An 11,897-nucleotide genomic window follows, 5' to 3' on the forward strand; every position below is an offset into this window, starting at 1 on the left:
AACATTTTTTATTTCATGTTACCTATGATGACAGCGGAAATAAAACAATAGATACAGCCACACGCGACAGCCTTCTCTCCGACCATTTATCTAATCTGAGGTAATGAACACTGTTTTACGTCTTTTCGTATTCAGCGCTATTTTTAGCCTTTCGTTGATAAAACGAAAGCGGCTGATTTCCGCGTAGGTTCGTTTTGCTAGCGTGTGAAAGTTGCGCTTTCTTATTACATAAACTGCCCCTTAAAGTAATCAGGACAGAAATGGTCAAAAGTGGACAAAAGAGACGGATTTAAATTTTACAGGTGTAAACGTTATGTTTCTCTCTCGTTCACATATACTCTCTGCAGTATTTAAGCAGCCTCTCAGTGATAAATCTTGAAGCTACACTGAATTTGGCATTTTGATAAATGCAAGTTATCTTTGTGTGCTAAAAATGCACACAAGGTTCATGTAGATGGCAATACACATTATCTTTTTGCCAAATAAATGAAAAGCATGTTGAAATCATCAATGTATTCCCTCTTGCTGTGTCAAAATCTCGCCTGGCTTTCCTCAGGCATGTTCCCAATAATGTGCTTAAAGTCAAATTCAGTTTGTGCATGATTACATGATATAACTTTTTTTAATAATGTATCCTAAATTATGGATAATTAATACATTAATAAGATAATACATTTCTGGAGTGTTAAAAAAATAACAACAAGAACCGTACCGAACCGAGAACCGTGACCATAGAACCGTGATACGAACCCGAACCGAGGGTTTTGTGAACCGTGCCACCCCTAGAGAGCAGTGAGTAATACACTAAAATAACAACGATTTGAATCTATTGAGTAATCCTGCCCTGAGAGTAGTGAGTAATACACTAAAATAACAACGATTTGAATCTATTGAGTAATCCTGCCCTGAGCGCAGCGCCTAAACTAAAAATAACAGTGATTTAAATGTATTGAGTACTCCTGCCCTGAGAGCAGCGAGTAATACACTAAAATAACAGCGATTTTAATCTATTGAGTAATCCTGCCCTGAGAGCAGCGAGTAATACACTAAAATAACAGTGATTTTAATCTATTGAGTAATCCTGCCCTGAGAGCAGCGAGTAATACACCAAAATAACAGTGATTTGAATCTATTGAGTAATCCTGCCCTGAGAGCAGCGAGTAATACACTAAAAATAACAGTGATTTGAATCTATTGAGTAATCCTGCCGTGAGAGCAGTGAGTAATAAACTAAAATAACAGCAATTTGAATCTATTGAGTAATCCTGCCCTGAGAGCAGCGAGTAATACACTAAAATAACAACGATTTGAATCTATTGAGTAATCCTGCCCTGAGAGCAGCGTGTAATACACTAAAATAACAGCCATTTGAATCTATTGAGTAATCCTGCCCTGAGAGCAGCACGTAATAAACTAAAAACAACAGTGATTTAAATGTATTGAGTACTCCTGCCCTGAGAGCAGCAAGTAATACACTAAAATAACAGTGATTTGAATCTATTGAGTAATCCTGCCCTGAGAGCAGCGAGTAATACACTAAAATAACAACGATTTGAATCTATTGAGTAATCCTGCACTGAGAGCAGCGAGTAATACACTAAAATAACAGTGATTTGAATCTATTGAGTAATCCTGCCCCAGCGCGTAGTTCACTATCAATAACACAGCGATATGAACCTATTAAAGGTGCAGTGTGTAAATTTTAGCGGCATCTAGTGGTGAGGCTGCGAATTGCAACCAACGTCAGTGGTGTAGTCTACGTGATACGCAGGACTATGCCGTATACCCACTAGAAATTGTCAAGGATTTCTGTATACACACTAAAAATAGCGTGAGGATGCGTAACAGCATGGTTTTGTGACATTTCAAACTTTTAGTCATAATTTAGATGTGAAGCACTAACCATTAGCATGCTACACTTGCTACTTAAGCGGGTTCAAATGGATATACATAAGCTATTGATGACTTCCTGCCGAACTGCGCGATCCGATCGGCGTATGAAATCAAATTACTACTATAGCAGCGCTAGAGTGACTGGGGAGCAGACTGCTGTGGCGCCACAAGTACCCACAGGCGAGTGACAACAAAGTAGCGCGAGAGCTATTCCAGTTATCACATGGAATAATCTGCTTTGAATCGCTCTCGCGGTACTTTGACATCACCAAGAGGTCTGCTTAGCGCCAAATGAAGTCGAACCTGCAGTGTAGCTGCTCACGCGACACTGTAAACAGTCCGTGGAGAAGTGAACGAGAGTTATCCGGAGAGTTAACAACTCACATGTGAGTAAACAACATTTAAATCATCAGTCCAGTTTAATACTTTATCTCGAGGTAAGGTTTCAAGTGCAATAAAATAAGCCAGTTTATGTTCTGATGGTTTTTAGCCTCTTTCAGCATGTTTGCTTGTGCTTCACAGTGTTAAACTTCCCTTCTCTGTGTTTATTTATATATCTACGTTCAAGATATGATCTTATATATCTCAAACTTCTATGATATATGATCTTAAACTTCTGTGAGGAAATTCATGTCTGCGTTGATGTTCAGTTCAGACTTGCAAATTAAAGAGATAATTTTCTTCACTTGGTTATTAATTTTCTTCACTTGGTGATTATATGCAAAAAATAAGCTTTTTATATCAATGACTATGCAAATTTAATGATTAGAATTTGCTGTATTAGAGTTAATTCATGGTCATCTTAAATGTGTATTAATTAAAAACATTTACACCATTAAATTACATATGGTAATGTTATTGATAGTTGTGCATGTGTTAGCCACGGATTGAAGATTGTAAAGTTTATTTAATTTTAATTAACAGTTGAGTAAGTTTTGGCCCCAAGTTAGATGTTGATTAACACTAAACCAGTCTAAAAATCAGTCCAGTTTCCCCAGCTATAAACCCATTGGCTGTTAAAGTCTTTTTTTCTCTTATAATAAACTGACATGTTGATAACTCATTCAGTTTATGTGTTTATGAGTACACTTTCAGAATGCTCTGTTACATGAAGATCCATACTGTATGCATCTGTGAGTGTGGTGGTGTGTTGCGCTGGGACGAGTTAGCATAAGGGTGAGAGGGGACAAATCAGAGTATACTCACTACAAAAATCTAGACTACACCACTGACCAACGGCGTAGTCCACTGCTCACCCCTTGCTTTTGAAACACATAGAGAAGCTGCGGTTGCCGCCAACGGACAAACATGGCATCGTCGGAGATAACTTAGTAAAAAACTTGTCGGTTATGGGCTTCTGTAGAAAAATGGCGGCACAAAATGGTGACTTCCATGTAAGGGCACCCTCTGTGTATGTAGATAAAAAGGCCTCGTTCTAAGGTAATAAACACATAATGGTTCATTATATAAAGGTCTTTGTACACCCCTGATAATATAGTTTTGTATATTATTTTGCCTTTCTGTCAAGAGATTCTTTTAAAAATTACACACTGCACCTTTAAGTACTTCTGCCTTAAGAGCAGCGCGTTGTTCACTATCAATAACAAAGCAAAATAAACCTATTAAGTACTTCTGAGCGTTGTTCACTATCAATAACAAAGCAAAATAAACCTATTAAGTACTTCTGCCTTAAGAGCAGCGCGTTGTTCACTATCAACAACACAGAGATATTAACCTATTAAGAGAACTATAATCCTCTCTCAATTTCTAAAATAACAGCAATTTGAATCTAACGTTAATGGTTACTCCTGCCACGAGAACAGCGATAGGGCGGGAGATGTAAGTTGTTGACCGTAAAAAATCGCGGAGATTTGAAAGAGTTCTGTTCTCACATCTATTTAACAGACAGCAAGGTAGCATTAGAAATAGGGCTGGGTAAAAATATCGATTCATCAATGCATTGCAATTATTTGTTTCTCAATTCAATATCGATTCATCAAATTCTATGAATCGATTCAGCCCCCCGGCCAGTGGCGGCGCTGTGGGCAACACTCTAGTGAGAGCGTTCAGCGTTGTACAAGACGTGCTTTATCAAAACAGAAAGATCAAAGTAGCACTTCTTTCAAGCCTGCACCATCAACATGACCAAACATTAGTAATATTACACACATTATTTAAAAATATACTCAGGTACCTAATTGCTTGTGTATTTAATTATTATTGAATCGATATCGAAGCAAGTAAATCAATATCGAATTGAATCGAATCAAATTGAATCGAAGCCTCAAGAATCGAAAACGAATCGAATTGTGAAATTCCTAACAATACCCAGCCCTAATTAGAAAAGCATGTTTTACACCAGTTTCCCCGTAAGCTAATCAGATTTGTTGTGATCGGCTGATGAAACAGTCAAATCAGATTGCACAACACGATATTTAGACGATGATGATGAGTAGTTCTGTGCATTTTTAATGTTAGCTTATTATCTTAGTAAACGTTAGAGGATGTTGAATTGGAACAAAATATAATTATAAATTAACTTACCTTGCAATAAATGCGTTCTCCCACAAAAATATATGTCTTGTATTCTCGTAACGTAACGTATTCCTCAATCCCTCCGCAGCACGTTCAAACGTCTTGACCCCGCCCTTGCTTCGGTTTAATTGGATGAAGCTGTTAACCAATCATTTTCCTTTCTGCCCTCAGAACATGTTTGAGTAAGCAAAACTCCTATCTGCAACTTTAGGCCAGTCTCACATCTTTCATTTCTATCTAAAATTATTGAAAAGGTAGTCTTTCACCAACTTCAAAGCTACCTAGAGGAAAATAAGATTAGTGAGATCTACCAGTCCGCTACCTAGAGGAAAATAAGATTAGTGAGATCTACCAGTCCGGTTTTAAAAAACATAATTCAACTGAGACGGCCTTAGTTAAAGTTTTAAATGATCTATTGATGACTGTTGATGCTGGGAACTCTGCAGTGTTAATTTTATTAGATTTAACTGCTACTTTCGACACAATAGATCATTCAGTATTGCTCTCTCGTTTGGGGGATGATGTGGGAGTTCAGGGGAAGGCTCTGAATTGGTTTACATCCTACCTAAATTGTAGAAGCATGACCGTACATATTGGGGGCTGTTCATCTAGGACAGCACCAATTATGTGTGGTGTACCTCAAGGATAAATTCTTGGCCCAACCTTATTTTCGTTTACATGATTCCTGTGGGCAAGATATTTAAGAAACAAAACATTACCTTTCACTTCTATGCTGATGATTTACAAATATACTTGCCATTGTCACATAATAATGGGTTAGAGCCTCATATGGCCTGTCTTACAGAATTGAAAACATGGTTGACCTCAAATTTCTTGCACTTAAATGAAAATAAAACAGAGGTTAAAGTTTTTGGTACTGGGGGAACCAGGGGTACAGTACAGTCTGACTTCGGATCCTTGTCTCCTTATATTAGAACGTGCGTCCGTGATTTAGGCGTATACTTTGATAGCTCCCTAAAGCTCGACAAACAGATAAACTCTGTGGTGAAGTCCAGCTTTTTTCACTTACGCAACTTGGCAAAGATGAAATCATGTCTGACGTTTAAAGGCCTTGAAATCGCAGTTCATTCTCTGATTATGTCAAGGCTTGATTATTGTAATTTATTATATAAAGATATCAGTCAGACATCTATTTCGCGTTTGCAAAAAGTTCAAAATTCACCTGCCAGACTCTTAACGGGTACGAAGAAACGGGAGCATATTACACCCACACTTATCTCTTTACACTGGCTTCCAGTCTATTACAGAATTGATTTTTTTTTTAATTCTTTTATTGGTGTATAAATCCTTGCATGGACTGACACCGGCCTATCTTTCTGAGCTTTTAGTTGACCATCAGCCCGGACGTACTTGAGATCAGCAAATAAGAACCTACTTAAAATACAGAGGACACATTTACACCAAAAAGGAGATCGTGCTTTTGCCGTTGCAGCACCAAAATTATGGAACGGTATTCGAGACGCACCAACAGTACAGGCTTTTAAAACACAATTAAAAACACATTTGTTTTCTTTAGCTTATAATATGTGACAACAAATTTTTTATGTGCTTTTAATTTTAAGAGTTGCAATTTTTTTAAGTATATGTACTATATGTTCTTTTAGTATGGGTTTTTAATGTGTTGTATTTTTAGTATTATTGTTGTATTATATTATTGCATTACTATCTGTTTTCCAATTGTTTGTTTATTGTCAAGCACATTGGTCAACTTGTGTTGTTTTAAATGGTGCTATATAAATAAAATTGTCATTGCCAATGCCTTCTGGAAAAGAGGTCCTGCTCTTCTCCATTCATTATGCAGGATGGGGGAATAAGTGCTTCCCTGGCCAGCCTTTGCTGTTCCTCTGTCAGGGAAACGGGTGTGGTCCTTTATATAATGGATTTGGACCCCAAGAATAAACGCTGTTGCCCATACCTGGAGGACAGTGTAAAACCTTTTATAAAGTAGGTCACCCCCTTCTCAAAAGATGCCCGGTCCTGACTTGGCTGCGTAAGGTAAACCTGTGCATCATCAGAAAGTGCACGTAGATGGCTGACTGTTTGGGCGCCAGGTCGAATTTCACCCTACACCATCTGAAAGTTCCGCGATTTAATGCAGGTCCGGTTGGCCACACATGTTACACTAATGGGGTTGTGGTGCTGATATGGCTATTGTCTGAATGCCTGGTAGTAAGCACATGTAAGAAAACATTTTTAATGAATAGCATTTGAACATTTTAATTTATGATGGATGGAATAGATTTTTTAAAACATAAGCAACTCTGAAAGGGTACTTAACTTTTAAATTGTTTGGAATGGGGGTGTTGGTTCAAATTTGCTTCTCGCAAATTAGAAAGAAATTACATCCTCTGGTTATTTTTTAAACAAATAGATTATTTGCTCTTGTCAGAATCCATTTTATTATACTGTTGTTTCTTCATAAACTCTTTATGATGTTTTATTAACATAGTTCTGAAGGAGCACGTCAAATAAAACACTTAAGTACTTCCAGCTGTCTATAATCAGTAATCAACAAATACTCTAGTACCACCAGCTGTCCACAATCAGTAATCTTCATATCTACCCAATCAGCACAAAGGCAAGCCATTTATAAGTCACAGTTTAACTCTCCATAGATTTTCTGCAGTCTTCAGAATTACTCCACCACCCCGTCTCCTCTCACTCACCAGGTTATTTCCTAAACCTGGGCGGGATACTATGTGTTCAGGACCATTTCCCCGAACAGCACACCAAATACATTTACTAATTTAATCTATCCAACTTATTTGTAAGTGTGAACTCGTGAATAATCCTCTGGGGTCTAAGGTGTTTTTAGGGCCCTGGAGAAGTTTTGACCTGCACTGAGACTTGTGCTTTTTTCAGTTGGTTAAAACATAATGATGGCAAGATACTATAACACCGTGTCCCGGACAAACTGGGCTACAATATTTTATGATCAACATGTACGTGCATGTTTTTATTTTTGAAAGAAAAAAATGCATGGTTTTGAAAAAAGCTACATTTAAGTCACTGATTTAAATGTCCACAAAACTCATTCTAAACATGTTTTCCCAAGACTTTTCAAAACAGGATCTAGTAGTCTCGATTTTTTTCTTCAAAATGATGTGAAAATCATTCAGCCTACTCATTCACATAAACAATATATTTATTTACAATTTCTAAGACATTTGCTTGGGAAAGGCTGTATGCGTGGAGGCGGGAAAGCTCCTGAATAATCAGTGATTGACAGCTGAGAAACAAGAGTTGCATAATGAGCATTGTAGGAATGTTCAACAGGAATGTAACTTTCTCTGTAGTAAAACCATGATAAGGTTTACTTGGGAATTTATAACAAAAATTTCAATAGAATGTGAATACACACACATTATATCTATATACACAACCTTTAAAAACCATAGTAATCATGGCAAATGTACTGTTTGGCCATCGTAAAAATGAACACAGGGTTAAGTGTTTGGTTGGCTAGCGAGAGGTTTACTTTTGTGCAGTAAAAAGCTCAAAAGAAGAACTCCCTAGTTGTCTGGACTCTTATTTGTGTTTTTGTAATCATTATAGTAGAAACACAACAAGGGACAAGCGTGATAAACTTATCAATGTTTGTTTACAGCGGCCACCATTACTCCCTCACGTGTTGATCATAAAAGCATTATGTGTGCACATGCGGGTGATCCTGTGTTTAATAAACTTGCTGTGCGGAGATGTAAGCTTAGATGCAACTAAATAAGGATTGCACTGTTTGCCATCGCATATTTTATAAGAATACCAAAAAGCGTGTCGAATTGCCTCACTCGCGTGTTTGTGTATGTGCGTTCTTGTCGTGTAAAGTGTTTGACAGAAGGACAAAGAAACACTCACGTTTGGAGATACTGACACATATACGCAAGTAAATAAGTATTTAGATGTCATGTTTGGTGCACTCGGATGAAACAACAAGTAATGGAGAGACTGGATTGTGATTTGCGTATCCATTGACTGCAGGAGGCACAAGTTATGCATATGGATGTTTCTGCTCATTCACTTCAATGGCGCGGGGGTGTGGTGATCTCATCTCATTACAGATAAACATGTAACAGGGGAAATACGGTACCTCTCCTCCTTCTCATACAGTTAACACTGAATGACAATATCTTTTTTCGATCATTTAAAAACATACATTCCAAGCATTTTGTAGACATTTATCTTTTGTTTCTATGACATGTATTTGTTAAGTTACAGTTCATTTTTCTGATGCGTTTCAGAAAGGACTTCACCAAGGGAGAGAGAACAAAACGCGCATCATATTTATTTTCTTAATCTTGTGAAAAGCACAACATTCTGTTTTTATTAGTTGTGGACAGAACAAAAATAGACACTTTAACGTTTTAAATGTTGTATAAATCATATCTGTATGTCCAAAATCAGCAGAGTAATTTAAGTCTCTTTACGGAGTGATTGAAAAATAAAGAGTTTGTGGCGCCGCAGTAGACCTCAGAGTGTTAATGGACCCAATCATTACATTATATTCATCTGGATTCAGCTGCAGTACAGATACATAAAAATACTGTTACACTTCATTATACTAGATCTCTGATGACATGAAAGATTTAATTGCAGAATTCAGAAATTTTTATCCTCTTCATAGAACTGCCATTGCCCTTCCAGATGTTTGTCGCCAGAAAGGAATCAATGACATATGCCTTGCCTGCATAGTTTTTGGTCAGCAAAGTCAGATATGCATTGATTACCTAAACAAAAGAGAACAAAGTTCACACAGTTATTTACAGTCTTAATTTATGCGTAAAGAATGTAGAAACAAGTATGACTTGCATCACCTACTTCACTTTCAAGCCTTTCTCCAGGTCTGATGCGATTGACATCCCATGTGAACATTTTGTATGGGCCAATTCTACTGCACAATACTCCACCTTTTCTTTTGGCCCATATTTTTTGCAATACTGTGTGTGAGAGAAACATTAATTTCCAATCCATTTGTCTACATTAAAAATAACATTTCTTTCATTCATATAAAGATGTACATGCATGTCAGCAGAACAATACATACAGATTGTTTGGCTGGGAGGTCGAGGCACGGACAGGTGGCTGGGACGTCGAGGGACAGACAGGAGGCTTTGTGGCAGGACAAGCATGTTCCTCCAAAAGTAAACTAAATGGTCCTTGTTTATTTTGGGAAATGGTTGTCCTTTGTCAACCCTTAAATCTACAGACTTACCGTCTCCACTCGTCACAGTGTATGGACCAATGAAGTCTGGGTCCAGTTTGCCTTCCTTCCTCTGCCTTCTCCGTATATTTCTCCGCAAAACCCTGTCACCAACCTTAATGTCTAAAGACAATCCCTGTTCCAGCTTCCTTTTGATGTCCTTCTGTTGGGGACAACTAATATTGTCCCAGACTGTTTGGAACATCCGGTCTTGCCTTTTAATGCATTCAGAGATGCACTCCTCAGACAGAATGTCCTCCACAGATTCATTGATCTATAAATAAAATGTTGCATAGTTCAGTCTTAAATTAAAATTAAAAGTAAAACAAAGCAAAGTTAAAAACTGGCCTCATATTTGTCAGGTACCTCGGATGGATACCTTGCCTCCCAGCCAAACATCAAGTAATATGGAGAATACTTGGTAGTGACTTGTTTTTTGGTGCGGAGACCAAACATTGTGCCCTCCAAATAATCAGCCCACTTGTGTGGCTGCTTTCACACCAGCTTGCTTAAAGACCTTTAAATAAGAGAAGAGTCACAGTAGTATAACATTTACATGGAAATTCTGACAAACTATTTGCGAGCTGTGAATGTGGGAGACAAGACAGAGGCATTCTTCACTTACCAACTATACACTAGGCAAGTATTTATTTTAACTACATTGTCAAGTATTCAATTATTTATAATCAAATTATTGTTTTTATTATTGCTCTTTTATTTAAATGTAAGTTACCTCTGTATTGTGCCATTCAGACTTTCAACTAGACCATTGGTATGTGGGTGGTATGGTGCACACAAACTCCTTTTGATTCCCAGCAGCTGACAGACACCCATATTGACCTACATACACATACAAAACACACTTGAATTATACTTTTCAATTTCATAAACCATTTTCAACAAGTAAATGAAGTGTAATCCTACCTTGTTCACAAATTCTTTGCCCTTGTCAGTAATATGGCCTTTTGGGGGCGCCAAATTTGTAGAAGAGTTTCACAATACAGTCTGTGACCTCCTCAGCACTTTTGGTATTTAGTGGGAAAGCCTCACACCACTTCGTCAGATAGTCCACCATGACACAGATATACTGGTACCCATCTTTTGTTGGTGTGAGCTTTCCCACTAAATCCATTCCCACAATCTCCCATGGCTCAACTACCTGTAAAAAAGTGACCTGTTCAATGTGGTGTATAATCTGCATTATTTTTTATGTCATCTTAGATTGCTTGGCAAGGCTGCACAGTATTTTCCCTAAAAAGAGATTAATGTTGTAATGCTATGCATGTCCACATCAAACAGTATTCATTGATTACTTACCCAATTTCTAATGTCCACACTCATCGAAGATCTTGGGCCTCACTGCAGCACAATGCTTTAGCTAAACCACCCTCTTCCTTTCTTCTAATGAAGTACAAAACGTAATCTAAAACCAATATGTTGGGTTCATTAAGAAATCTTTAACCCTCTGGGGTCGGACCCTTTTTGGACACAGTCAGAGGTTCTGAGATGCTCTCACATTTGGTCTTTTTTCAGTTGGTTTAAACATAATAATGGCTAATATCACATAACATTGTATTCAGCACAAACTGTGCTAAAATAATATGTGAGTTAACATGTATGAACATGTTTGTATTTTTAAGTAAATGATGTTTATGTGTGGTTAGTAAAAAAATAAAAAAAAGTTATATAAGGCCAAGGAACACATCCTAAACATTTGTTAACAAGCTACTCTTGTAGAGTAGAGAATTTGCTACAAAAAGATGTAAAAACTATTTTACCCACTTATTCACATGAAACAATACATTGATTTATCTTTTGTAAGACACTTTTTGCCAGAGGCGATTCTAGGGTCTATTGGGGCCCCAAGCAGAAAATTCCCTGTGTGCAAAAAGTGTGCAAAACTTCTATACAATGTCCTTTGCTTAACCCACTATTCCAGTGGTTCTCAATTCCAGTCCTCGGGACCCCCCTCCAGAATGTTTTAGATGTCTCCTTATATGTAACACCTGCTGAAGCAGAAAAAGTCAATGATACGGCTTTGGAATCAATGGAATTAATGGAATGACTTTAATGGAACGCTGCTGCTGCTCCTGAATGTGTAAGGAATTAACTTTAAATGGAGAAACTTTTCCTGGAAAGGAGACCGGCGAGCGAAGTGCAACAAACAAAGAAACAAAGAAAATAAACTGCATCGGAGGTATGTGCGATTTATATTGACTGAAATGGAATCTAAATTAACTGGCATTTTTGA

General features: G+C 37.5%; 1 long non-coding RNA gene across 1 annotated transcript; it reads right to left on the reverse strand.

Moving 5' to 3' along the window:
* Nucleotides 1-9,604: 9,604 nt before the first annotated feature.
* On the reverse strand, nucleotides 9,605-10,993 carry LOC129445935 (uncharacterized). Its single transcript, XR_012372684.1, has 3 exons — nucleotides 10,571-10,993; nucleotides 10,380-10,486; nucleotides 9,605-10,163 (listed from the first exon to the last, which is right to left on the reverse strand). It is a non-coding gene; the product is annotated as an uncharacterized lncRNA (long non-coding RNA).
* Nucleotides 10,994-11,897: the final 904 nt, after the last annotated feature.

This window comes from Misgurnus anguillicaudatus, chromosome 12, assembly GCF_027580225.2.
Source record: "Misgurnus anguillicaudatus chromosome 12, ASM2758022v2, whole genome shotgun sequence".
Lineage (NCBI taxonomy): Eukaryota > Metazoa > Chordata > Actinopteri > Cypriniformes > Cobitidae > Misgurnus > Misgurnus anguillicaudatus.